At 42.2% G+C, this 13,471-nt stretch overlaps 1 protein-coding gene and 1 non-coding gene across 9 annotated transcripts in view; both read right to left on the bottom strand.

Annotated features, from left to right (window-relative positions):
- peak1 (pseudopodium-enriched atypical kinase 1) overlaps window positions 1-13,471 on the bottom strand; it is a 218,879-nt gene that overhangs the window by 183,535 nt on the left and 21,873 nt on the right. The window contains exon 2 of one of the 8 annotated variants that reach the window (XM_080216215.1): window positions 10,275-10,375. The exons of the other annotated variants lie outside the window; for them this stretch is intronic. The gene's annotated coding sequence lies outside the window, so the exon portion shown is untranslated. The remainder of the gene's footprint in view (window positions 1-10,274; window positions 10,376-13,471) is intronic. 8 annotated transcript variants of the gene reach the window in all.
- On the bottom strand, window positions 8,460-8,658 carry LOC145360835 (U2 spliceosomal RNA). Its single transcript, XR_013889780.1, has one exon. It is a non-coding gene; the product is annotated as a U2 spliceosomal RNA (small nuclear RNA).

Genomic DNA, 13,471 nt, shown 5'->3' with positions numbered 1-13,471 from the left:
GTAGGAATGTTTTCTTAACTATCGTGGCTGGCCGTTCATTGGCAATAAGACCTAAATAACTATTCTACGACCCATCCCATGAGACAGCATAAACTTTCAACAGAAAGAAAATCATCCATGTTTTGAAGTGCCTGACAGGTTTATGCAGGTTGCAACTTTGCTCCGCTGGTCATAAATACTTAGCATACTTTTGAAGCCTTAGGAGATAAGAAAACGATTACACCAAACAAGCCATCAAACTAATTTGCAGTTTACAAACCTACATACGCATGAAATAGTAGGTACACATTTCCTGGCAATTCTCCATACCTCCTGTGTTTGGCACTTTTCATCAAATCCATTTTTAAATTTAGTATGTGTAGTTCTGATTGCAGAATTATATGTATTGGCCTGCCACATATGAGATTGAAATTAGCTCCTTCAGCCCAATATTATTCTAGACTCACATCTTTGTCATTGCTTCCCTGAAAACATTGACTCAGATTAGGAATTGAAATCGGGGCACTGCTATTTTCTGGCACTGACTTCAAAAAACAGCTCCGGCCAATACTCCAGTTGCCTTTAGGGTTGGTACACAAAACCTATCTATTTTGTAACATAAGATAACTCAATCTGTCATCACTAGAGTCTGTGGAAAGATTGTACCTAGACAAATACAGTTTTGTCTTATATTTGGATTCACTTCTGGAGTGAAGTATTAAATTTGCATGCTATCTGCCTATAACATTAAGTCCAGAGTAATATAAATAGACCACAAATGGTGATACAGTAAAACTTTATAGTTCATAGGTAGTTTCTTGGTCCCCACTTTAATAAAAGCTTCCCCAGCGAGCTTACTAACAAGGCTGTCAATTTATATAATGTATATCTGAAGAGTTTAATCCTTTTCCCAAATAACTTCTTCCACCAATGATTAAGTTACCCTGATTTTGAACATATTTCGTGATGTCGTTTATTTTATCTCTTTTAAGTTTATTTGTTTCTTAACTTACAACACAACCTTTACATACAAGATGGCACTGGAGCGAAGCAACTTCTTGCGAGCTGTGCCCAGCATACCCTCTAATTTTTTAGTCTTGTTCTATGCTTCTAAAACTCTATTTTAACTCTTTTAAACTTTCTAACAATGCATTATTACAATCTCTTACAGATTTGGCAACCCTCAGGACCCTGGAGACACCTGACCTGAAGCTGACCCGGACCAGCGAACCGGTGGGACTAGCGGCTGCCACTGCAGTTCCAGAGTCAGGACCTTCCTGCTCTGTCCAAGATCACAAGAAATTACAAAGGGTCGTGAACAAAGCCCAATCCATCACGCAAACCAGCCTCCCATCCAGTGACTCTGTCTAAACTTCCCGCTGCCTCAGCAAAGCAGCCAACATAATCAAGGACCCATGTACTCGGGACATTCTCTCTTCTACCTTTTTCCATTGGGAAAGAGATTCAAGAGTCTGAAGTAACGTACCAACCAACTGAAGAACAGCTTCCTTCCCTGCTGCCATCAGACTTTTGAATGGACCTACCTTGCACTAAGCTGATCTCTCTCCACACCCTAGCTAATGACTGCAACACTACATTCTGCACTCTTTCCTTTCCTTCTCTATGAACAGTATGCTTTGTCAGTATAGCACGCAAGAAACAATACTTTTCACTGTATACTAATACATATTGGTTAGCAATGCTGCCTCACAGCACCAGGGACCGAGATTTGATTCCTGGCTTAGGTCACTGTCTGTGTGGAGTTTGCACATTCTCCCCATGTCTGCGTGGGTTTCCTCCAGATGCTCCGGTTTCCTCCCACAGTCCAAAGATGTGCAGATTAGATTGATTGGCCATAATAAATCGCCCCTTCATGTCAGGGGAACTAGATAGGATAAATGCATGGGGTTACGGGGATAGGGCCTGGATGGGATTGTGGTCGGTGCAGACTCAATGGGCCGAATGGCCTCTTTCTGGATTCTTTAATTCTAATAATGTGATAATAGTAAATCAAATTTTAAAAAATCAAATCAAAATGCAGCCCTAAGTTAGACATCAAAAGTTCCAATAGTTTGAAACACACTGCAATCAATTATGAAAACCAATGCTCCAGGCAATATGTGGTATCATTACAACATGCTGTTGCCTAGAAGATTAGTTTTTCAGGATCTAACTGCATGTAGCTTCACTGAATTAATTATCAATAGTTTGAAAAGAATCACTTTCCCTGCAATTAAAAGAATGAAGTGTTTGTAACGTTCTCATTACTGAATTGAAGCACCTCAGGGTGCACCTTGATCTCTGGAGAGATTGTAAATATTGTTGCACTTTACTGTTATAACAATTTGAAATGTTTTATAATGCGTCTTTTAGATTTTATATGAATAAAGTATATTTTTGCAAAACAAATGTTGTATCATTGATTAGTAGGATGAGGTGTGATACACAGAGGCCTAAACAAACCACACTGGCCAATTTGTACAACAAGCAAAGGTTCTGCCTAGTTGCCAGAAATCTAATTGTCATGAACTTTATAAGCTGCCAAACAAGTGACAAAGTGAGGAGGGCTACCATATGAAACAAGTGGTCAGACACTCAACAACCCAATTTAAAGGTTTTAGACTGGATCATTCTAAATGAAATATCAGATGTAACTGAACTGAGCTTTGAAGCAAGTGAAGATAACACTTGGTTGTAGATTCCTGATAAAGGGAATCGGACAAAGGACTCCGATTTGAGAACTGATTTGAGCTAGCGCATTAAGGTAATGTCAAAAAACGGTTTCTTGGTCACAATGATGGCTGGGTATTGATTCGGAGCGGGGAGGGAACTGTGGAATTGATTTGTGGCCAATATGTCAAAAACAAGCTTCTCCGAATTTAATGGTAGGAGCGGATTTCTGTCTCTGTTTGAGTTAGGGAGCGCGGTGGCACAGTAGTTAGCATTTCTGCCTCACAGCACCAGGAGACCACGCGTTCGATTTCCAGCTTGGCTCACTGTCTGTGTACATTATCCCCATGTCTGTGTGGGTTTATCCAGGTGCTCCAGTTTCCTCTCACAGTTCAGTTGTGTGGGTTAGGTGGACTGGCCATGCTAAATTGCACCTTCGTGTCAGGGGGACTAGCTAGGGTAAATGCATGGGGTTATGGGGATAGGACCTGGGAGGGACTGTGGTTGACACAGGCTTCTTGGGCCCAACAGCCATCTTCTGAACAGTAGGATCCTATAATTCTATGTTGGCTGGGTAGTCTGTGGCACAGTGGTTAGCACTGCTGCCTCACAGCGTCAGGGACTCTGGTTCAATTCCCAGCTTGGGTCATTGTCTGTGCAGAGTCTGCACGTTTTCCCCATGTTTGCATGGGTTTCCTCCGGCTGCTCCAGTTTCCTCTCATAGTCTGAAAGACGTGCTGGTTAGGAGCTTTGGCCATGTCAAATTCTCCCTCAGTGTATCCGAACAGGTGCCGGAGTGTGGCGACGAGGGGATTTTCACAGTAACTGCATTGCAGTGTTAATGTAAGCATTACTTGTGACACTAATAAATAAACTTTAAACATTCCATACAAGACCATAGCCAGGTGCGGAAAGAAGCTGGGGAAGATCAGATCAATCTGTCCCATGGAAGTAGATCATTTGGGGTCAGGATGCAGATTTCTAGCATTTTGATGTCCCAATTTACCTTGTCCAACCCAACCTTTCTTTTTGGGGGGGGGGGGGGGATGTTGTAAGCAGATTAAAATTTTGCCAGAATGTACAAGTGCTTGGAGTCACATTTTAATTTACTTTCATTCAATATTTGCTTATACAATGAGCAAAACTGCTTCCAAGTGGTGCATTTAAAAATATTACTGATATTCCCCATTCACTTAGCAAGTTTATCCAGTGAGCAGCTGAACCATCACAAGACAGAAAAGTCCTAAGTTCAATCTTCGGAATGTGATGGAGCTAATATTATGGAGAAGTGCTGCAATTAGTATCCATTCCCCTGCATTAGGAAAGGGAAACAACATTCTGATGTCCAACTACAAAGTACTGACAATTTTTGCAATTGCACATCTATAGATTGGAGTACAAGTTTATTTATTAGCCACAAGTCGGCTTACATTAACACTGGAATGAAGCTACTGTGAAAATCCCCTAGTCGCCAAAATCCAACACCTGTTCAGGTACACAGGGGGCATGGCCAATCCACCTGACCGGCATGTCTTTCAGGACTTTGGGAGGAAATCCATGCGGACACAGGGAGAGCGTGCAGACTCTGCACAGGCAGTGACTCAAGCCAGGAATCGAACCCGGATCCCTGGTACTGTGAAGCAGCAGTACTAACCACTGTGCCACCATGCCGTATCGTAAATGGACAGATTACATTTAATTTTGACGCACCCATGGATCTAATAATCAAAAGATCAAAAGCAATGAACATTTGGGCAAAGTACAGGACAGCATCCAGATCCACAGCAAACAGTCAATATCTTTAGGAGAAAAATGAGGGAGCAAACACTGGGAAATATTAAATTTAATATTAGTTGATATACAATTTTATGCTGTATTACATTTATAAAGAGGACGCAAAGATTACAGGACCTTATTTTAGTTCATGAGCTGCTGGTTATCAAAATGTTCATCTGACTGTTTAGAATTAAGAATTGAATTTCACATATTGGAAATTGTGCATTTGCAATTAAAAGTGCACCTCCCTAATGATTTACATTCTGCACAACTCCCTATGACACAAATAAAAGCAGGCAATTAGTATTTCCTTTCCATCCCATAAGGTCATGGTCAAAAGGACGTTAATTCATCATCGCTGCACTGCTCCCATTCTCGAGCAATGCAGGTGTGGAGACCACTGGTGCGTCATATTCCCAAAGCATGGGCATTCACAAGAAAAATTGAAAATATGGAAGTGCTGAGTTTTATAACTGGATGCAATAGATGCAGGAAGGGTCTGGTCAGGAAGTAAGCACTATGAATATCTCATAAGTTATCTGTTTTAAAAATAAAACACATCAGCAATGACATTCATAAATAAAATCATGATATGACTGGCAAACTGCACAAATTCACTATTCATCTATGACTGGAACACACTGCATAGCTATTAAAATGATTTAAGTAACAATATTCAGCGTAAAATCAATTGATGTTGTCACAACACCTCGTTAGAAAATTGCAGCAAAAGTTAAAAGATTAGGTTTGTCAGTGGGAGTCTTAGAATCCCTACAGTGGTTCTGCCATTTGGCCCAGCGAGCCTGCACCAACGATAATCCTACCCAGGCCCTATGCCCATAACTCCATGTATTCACTCTGCTAATCTCTTGACACTAAGGAGCAATCAACCTAACTCACACATCTTTGGAGTGGCACGGTGGCACAGTGGTTAGCATTGCTGCCTCTAGGCTCCAGGGACCTGGGTTCGATTCCTGCCTTGGGTCACTGACTGTATGGAGTTTGCACATTCTCCCTGTGACTGCATGGGTTTCCTCTCACACTCCAAAGATGTGTGGGTTAGGTGAACTGGCTATGCTAAATCGCCCCTTAGTGTCCTGGGATGTGGAGGCTAGATGGATTAGCAGGGCAAATACTTGGGGTTATGGGGGTAGGGCCTGGGTGGAACTGTTATCAGTGCAGCCTCGATGGGCTGAATGGTCTCATTCTACACTGTACGGATTCTATGAAACCCACGCAGACATGGGGAGAATGGGCAAACTCCACAGAGACAGTTTACCAGAGGTTGGAATTGAACCTTGGTCCCTCGTGCTGTGAAGCTGTAGTGTTAACCACTGTGCCACCATGTTATACTGAACCATGTAGAACAAAAGCTCTTGAGTTCAATTCATTCTGCATTCATTTAGTTAAACTCACCTGGGGCACTCAAATTACCTTCACATATCTGAACTATGAAGGAGTTAAAAGTCAGGAACAATATTGGAAAAGCCATATGTCTGGACTTCAAATGAGAGTGCAATCAAGATTAGCTGTGATGACCCATGGATGAAAAGCTTGCTGACATTTTATGATCTAGTGATGCAAGAAGATTAATCACTCAAGAAAGATACCACCAAGTCAACCAGTACAAATGGCAACTCCAGAATTCCGAACTTCAAGTGACTAGCCATGTGCACAAGGTGCATAAATCAAGTCAAAGTTGAGAGTAAAAAATAGCCATTATAAAGCAATGCAAGAATCAATGTCTTTCACAGCTGACACGTGGGACAGTAGTTAGCACTGTAGCCTCACAGCACCAGGGACCCAGGTTCGAATCCCTGCTCGAGTCACTGTCTGTGCAGATTTTACATTGGCGTGGGCTTCCTTTGGTTTCCTTCCACACTCCAAAGATGCGCAGGATAGATTGATTGGCTATGCTATATTGCCCCTTAGTGTCCTGGAGATTAAGCAGTGTGAGGTTACAGGATGGGGCCTGGGTGGGATTGTTGTCAGTGCAGGCTCGATGGGCTGAATGGCCTCCTTCTGCACTGTGGGGATTCTATAATTCTGGGGAAAACTGAAAAGCTGGCACAAAATATCATGACTCTCGAACAAAACAGCTCTAAGAGGAAAGAGGGCAAGGTAAATGAATGAGAAAATAAATAGTAAATAAATCCCCTCTCTGTCTCATTCTAGAAATGTTTCCTTATTCCTCCTCTACTCATCGAGAACTTTTCAAATACTTCTGTCGATATGACACATCCCAGTTCAACTGTCTCCTTTTCACTGCTGGCATAATCTATCGACAAGAACTCAGCCAGAATTCCTGCTTATGATGATTATCCAGTCTTCCAGATACTATGCATGACCAGCCACTGAATTCTGACAGGCTCAGACTTAGCTGTGAGACTCACTGTGTAAAAGGTGCTGGTTCATAAATGAACAGCTACTTGGGCACACTGTAAGGTTGCCAGTGCCTAATGATCCATAAGCATGGCTAAGTAAAGTAAAGTTTATTTATTAGACACCAGTAGGCTTACATTAACATTGCAATGAAGCTACAGTGAAAATCCCCTAGTCATCACACTCCGGCTGTTCGGGTATGCTGAGGGAGAAGTAGCATGGCCAATGCACCTATCCAGCACATCCTTTGGACTAAGTCTTGAATTTGAGAGAAATAAAGGAAGAAAATTGTCAATAGTGGGGTATTCAGCTAAAAACTGAACTAGAACTAGCCATATAAAAACTGTGGCTACAAAAGCAGACCAGAGGCTGGAGAACCTGTGGCAAATAACTCACCTCCTGGTTCCCCAAACCCTGTCTACCATCATAAGTCAGAAGGTGGTGGGATGCACTCCACTTGCTTGGATGAGAGCACCCTGCTTTATTGGCACCCCATCCAGAACCACAAACGTTCACATCCTCTCCCCACTAACACACAGTGGTAGCAGTGTGTGCCACCTGCTCGATGCACTGCGGGAACCCACCAAGCCTCCTTAACAACATTCAAACTCACGACCACTACCATCCGAAGGTTATGGGCAGCACCACCACCTGCAAGTACCCCTCTAAGTCACCGTCCTGACTTAGATATAGTCAAAATTGACGAACACCACTTGGGCTGCAGTAGTTCAAGAAGGCAGCTAACCAACACCTTCTCAATTAGGGATGGGTAATAAATGTTGGCCCCGACAGCAATAAGAATGAATTATGTATTAAAAATTCTGGACTTTTTAAAAAACAAAAATTCTTTAGACAAAATAAAGCCCTTTTGCAGGATTTAGCTCACCTGAATTTCTTTAAGGAAGACTAGCATATGAATAAACATGCCATATTGTTTGGGCCAACAACACTTAGCTAATTCCACAGGAAAATAATTGCCATGATTCAGTCGTCAAATTCCATGGTCAACGTTCAAAAGTAAAACAATTCAAAATGTCAAAATGTTTTGCTCAGTACATAAATAATGTACACAAATCAACAGAAAACTGCCTTACCTGTTGACCTGGCGAGAGTTCTTGTTTATAAACATCTGGAACAAGCTCAGAAACAAACTGCAACTGAAGTGCCTATCACATATTGTAACTAATAGAACACTTAATAATGAAATGTATTCACTTCCAGTGCAAAATACACTTTAAGCGCATTACAAAAAACAAACATTGAATTTCAAATGGTAATATCTCAATAATTATGTTGGCAAGATTGTGAGTGATTATGCCACACAGAACTAAAAGGTCCCAGGTTAAATCGCTGATTGTGTCAAGTTAAAATTCACCTTAACCACAATGGGAAGAAGGGTGTTACAAGTAGACTGAGGACCACTCTATTTGGAGTGAGGAGCAAGGAGGTGAAAAAAAATCGATTGCAATTTTTGCTCCCAATTGCTATGAAGTGATCCTTGTTGAAAACTGCCTGTGTATGAATTTTTTTTTAGATTTTTTTGTTGTTTTTAATTCCAATTCAATCAAATCAATTCCAATTTAGGGTCTCAACAATATGAGACATTCCCGAACCAAGCTGACAAGACAGGGCTCTCACTTCCGGTGTTGGGCTTGATCTACATGATCCAAGCTGATTGGAGTAGGCATAGCTCCTCCTCCAAGGCTTGATCTCATTTGCATCTTAGCCAAAAGGCCGAGATGCCACTTTTAAAAATTGCTTCAAATGAAGCTGAAATGTAACCTAATGACTTCAACCAAGCACAGCACGTCCATACTACACTTGATCTTAGCCAAAAGGCCGAGAAGCATATGAACATTGGTTGAGGACAGAATTAGTTTTGGTAGCGAAATGACCCCACATCCCACCACATGCACACTACTATAGTGTCTTGACATTTACAAATTAGGCAACAACAACATTAGTGAATAACTAAATGAGTGGGGAATCGTTATCCAAAAGTTATTAAAGCATTGACGAGGCTATTGGGCCACCATAATTTCAGGCAAGAGTAGATGGACAATTAAAAACAGAAATCAGTGTCTGTGATTTACCATGCCACTGTGAGCTCTGGAAAAAGAACATCTTGTTGTCTAGCTCTTCATTAAATGCAGTCAGCAGCATGAAGTTCCTGTAATGGTATGGCAGATAAGGAATAAACAGATGCATCATAGAAAGCATCCTTTCCGGATGTATCACAGCTTGTGTATGGCTCCTGCTGTCCAAGACCACAAGAAACGACAAGTGGTCATTAACGATGCCCAGTCCATCGACTCTGTTACACTTCCGCTGCCTCTGAAAAGCAGCCAGCATAATCAAGATCCCCACACACCCCGAGCATTCTCTCTTCCACCTTCTTCCTTCGGGAAAAATGTACAAAAGTCTGAGGACATGGACCAACTGGCTCAAGAGTAGCTTCTTCCCTGTTGCCATCAGACTTTTGAATGGACCTACCTCGCATTAAACTGATCTTTCTCTGCACCCTAGCTAAGACTGTAGCACTACATTCTGCACCCTCTCCTTTCCTTCCTTATGCACAGTATGCTTTGTCAGTATAGCATGCAGGAAACAATACTTTTCACTGTGTACTAATACATTTGACAATAATAAATCAAATCTCACCACAAAGTTCAGGTACAAGTACCTCTTTAGCAGTGTAATGTGTTAACCTCTGTGGCACTGAAATTAACACTGGTACAGGTACAAAGCCTCAATTTTAATTGTTGGAGAAATTATTTCATTTTTAAAAAATTTATGTCAACTTTGTTCATTGTGCATTTTGTACCTGAATTGTTATTGCATTCAACACTTCTATTTAGAGTTCTTCCTCAGTCCTTCTGCTGTTCTTCACAGAATCATTACAGCTCAGAAGAGACCACTCAACCCATCAATTCCAGGCTGGGGAGCAACCCGATCAGTCCTATTCCCCCGCTATATTCCTATAGCCCTGTCAGTTTATTTCCCTTGTGTGCCTATCCACTCACCTTTTGAAATCCTTAATTGTCTCTGGTTCCACCAAAAAGCGGTGAGTTCTATCTGAAAAGTTAAGGAGATATACCACTGTTTGTTTTCCCTTTTTGTCCATATGCCCTGTGAAAGGCCCAATTTCCATTTCACACTTAGAAGATAGAACATAGAAAAACTACAGCACATCAGGCCCTTCAGCCCACAAGTTGCGCCGAACATGTCCCTACCTACTATGCTAACCTATAACCCTCTATCTGACTAAGTCCCATGTACTTATCCAAAAGTCTCTTAAAAGACCTATTGAATCCAAAAACCTGCAGGTCAAAATAGGGACTAAATGGGTGCAGGCAAGTCTAGCTAACAGCAAGTACCCATTCTTTGGCAAGGTCAGATTGCTACATGATGTATTTAGTTACTTCTTTTACCAAAGAGCAGTTTAGTCAAAAGCTTTCAATGCTTACCATTAATTGGAAGCCTCGGACTTGCATTGCAGCTCTGCATGAAGAAGCGGCCTCAAGTGCCAGAAGAGGGAAAAGTGTAGGTGTCAGTTCAGATGTCGCTGCTGGTGTGATATTGGAGTTGTTAATTAGCTAAAGCAAATCATTTGAGTTTCTTCCAACCATTCACTATGTATCTATCATTTCTATCACACAGTAGGTTAGTAGATTTCGTTCTTTACATAATGCTGTTCAAGACAGCACTCACTAACTTCTTTTACCAGAACAGCGCTGTTAAAGGAAGTGTTGAAGGTCATTAAAAAAGTGCTCAAACAAGCAGTTACCAAATTCAAAAATGCTGAAAAGTTAACTGTCAGTGAATCCTATCAGTGATTTTCAGGCTGGAAAGAGAAGCCCAAAAAATGTGTGTAGAAATGTTATAATCTGTCTGTTCAGACTTTGAAGTACTCTGAACTTTTCTTAAATACACCTTCAACAGACTTCCATTTCGTAACAGCAGAACTGAAAAACAGCATGAAAAATTCAGTTTGAAAACTAAATTCCACACAGTCCAGGCTGATATCCCTGCGTAACATTGAGTGAGCGCTGCAATATCAGAGGTGTTGTTACACAGAGATTGTATTTTCAATGGATCAACCAGAGTGTCATCAACCGTCTCTGGGTGAGCATAAATTATTCCATGGTTCAATCTGAAGGGCAATTTGTTTCTCCTGGCCAAAATATGATCCTCAACCAAAACCACTAAAAACAGATTACTGGGTCATTATCTCAATGCTTGTTCACAAATTCCCTGCTGTGTTTTTTTACAATAGCAACTATACTTCAAAAATAAGTTGCAAAGAACTTTTGGGGTCATTAAAGACTCCATAAGTGTAGGCTCTAACTTTAAAGAAAAGTTGCAGGCAATTTTACACTAGAGAATGCATCACTTTGTTTTCCTGAGGTGGGGAGCAAGGTCATGGAGAGCAACATTCAGGTTTAATTTTATAGAATCCCCACCAGTGCAGTAGGAGACCATTTGGCCCATTAAGTCTGCTCCAACCTGAATTTCCACATCAGGGGCCAAACCATTGTTTTGCTGCTTTGGAAATCCAGAATCCAAACTCCATTGCCAGCTCCTTCAATGCAATCTTAGTAGATCCGACAATCTTGATCATAGCCCATTGCCACATCCTGATATCCACATAACAATCGCAGTATAATTGAGACTCCCCTGTTTACATCATGGAGTGCACCGTACAGATAAGAACTACATATTGCCTGCATCCAGTGCTGTATTAAACTGCTTTGACAAAAGATTTGAATTTGTTTAGCATCTTTCACAACCTTGGGATGTTCCAAGGCACTTTACGCACCAAAGTATTTTAGAAACATTTTCACTGTTGTAATGTGAGAAACAATACAGCCATTTTGCACTCGGCAAGGTTCCACACCAAACAGCAAAGGGATAATGGCCAGCCTCTGCTGATTAAGGATAGTATCAAGGTGGTAGCAAGGGATGATATCGGAGCCAAAGACCAGAACGTGGAATCGTTGTGGGTGGAGATTAGGAACAGCAAAGGGAGGAAGACGCTGGTGGGTGTCGTCTATAGGCCCCCGAATAATGATCTGGAGGTGGGGCGGGCTGTTAACACACAAATAAGTGCGGCGTGCAGGAATGGGACGGCAGTAGTTATGGGAGATTTCAATCTACATATTGATTGGTCGACCCATGTTGGACGAGGTGGGCTCGAGGAGGAGTTCTTGGAATGCTGCCGGGATAATTTCCTTGAACAGTGTGTGTTGGAGCCGACGAGGGAGCAAGCTATCTTGGATCTGGTGCTATGTAATGAGGCGGGTAGAATTAGGGACCTTGCGGTGAAGGATCCTCTTGGAGAGAGTGATCATTGTATGGTGGAGTTTCTGGTGCAGATGGAGGAGGAGAAAGTGGGTTCCCGGACGCGCGTCCTTTGTTTGAATAGAGGGGAGTATGGTAGGATGAGAGAAGAATTAGCGAATGTGGACTGGGGGAATGTGTTGGAAGGTAGGTCTGCTGAGGAGCAGTGGAGGATCTTTAAGGAGATCTTTCTTGGTGCTCAGCAGAAATTTATTCCGATGGTTAAAAAGGACAGTAGGAAGAGAGGTAATAAGCCGTGGATAACGAAGGAGGTGAAGGAAAGTGTTAAATTAAAAGCGGAGGAATTTAGAGTAGCTAAGAGCAGTGGGCGAGAAGAGGATTGGGAAAGGTTTAAATGTCAACAAAGATTGACAAAGAAGTTGATAAAGGAGGGTAGGAGAAGCTATGAGGCTGGGCTAGCACTTAATATAAAAAAGGATAGCAAGAGTTTTTATAAATATATAAAAAGGAAGAGGCTGGCTAGGGTGAACGTTGGTCCTTTAGAGGATGAGAAAGGGGAGCTAGTGGTAGGGGATGGGGATATGGCGAAGGTCTTGAATAACTTTTTTGTTTCTGTCTTCACGGAGGAGGACGTGAATAATTTGCCGGGTGTTAGCAATGGAAAGGTGGTAGGAATGGAGGGTCTTAATGACATTACTGTTACTAGAGAGGTGGTGCTCGACAGACTGGAGGGGCTGATTGTGGACAAGTCCCCAGGACCGGATGGAATGCATCCGAGGGTTCTGAAAGAAATGGCGGAGGTGATAGTGGATGCCTTGGTGGTTATTTTCCAGACGTCGCTGGATTCTGGGGAAGTGCCGGAAGATTGGAAAACGGCTAATGTTACGCCGTTGTTTAAGAAGGGTGCCAGGCAAAAGGCGGGGAATTATAGGCCGGTTAGTTTAACGTCTGTGGTAGGTAAAATGTTAGAATCTGTCATTAAGCAGGAAATTGCGAGGCATCTTGAAGGGAATTGCTTGATAGGGCGGACGCAACACGGTTTCATTAAAGGGAAGTCGTGTCTGACAAATTTACTGGAGTTCTATGAGGATGTGTCTAGGGCAGTGGATAGAGGAGAGCCGGTGGATGTGGTCTTTCTGGATTTTCAGAAGGCGTTTGACAAGGTACCTCACAAGAGGTTATTGCAGAAGGTCAGGGGACATGGAGTTGGGGGTAGGGTGTTAGCGTGGATAGAGGATTGGTTGTCAAATAGGAGGCAGAGAGTGGGGGTCAATGGGTGCTATTCGGATTGGCGGATGGTGACTAGTGGGGTGCCCCAGGGGTCAGTGCTGGGGCCTCAGCTATTTACCATTTATATAGATGA

This window comes from Carcharhinus amblyrhynchos, chromosome 32 (assembly GCF_965287045.1).
Source record: "Carcharhinus amblyrhynchos chromosome 32, sCarAmb.v2.hapA, whole genome shotgun sequence".
Lineage (NCBI taxonomy): Eukaryota > Metazoa > Chordata > Chondrichthyes > Carcharhiniformes > Carcharhinidae > Carcharhinus > Carcharhinus amblyrhynchos.
This window is presented reverse-complemented; position numbering and strand designations above follow the sequence as displayed.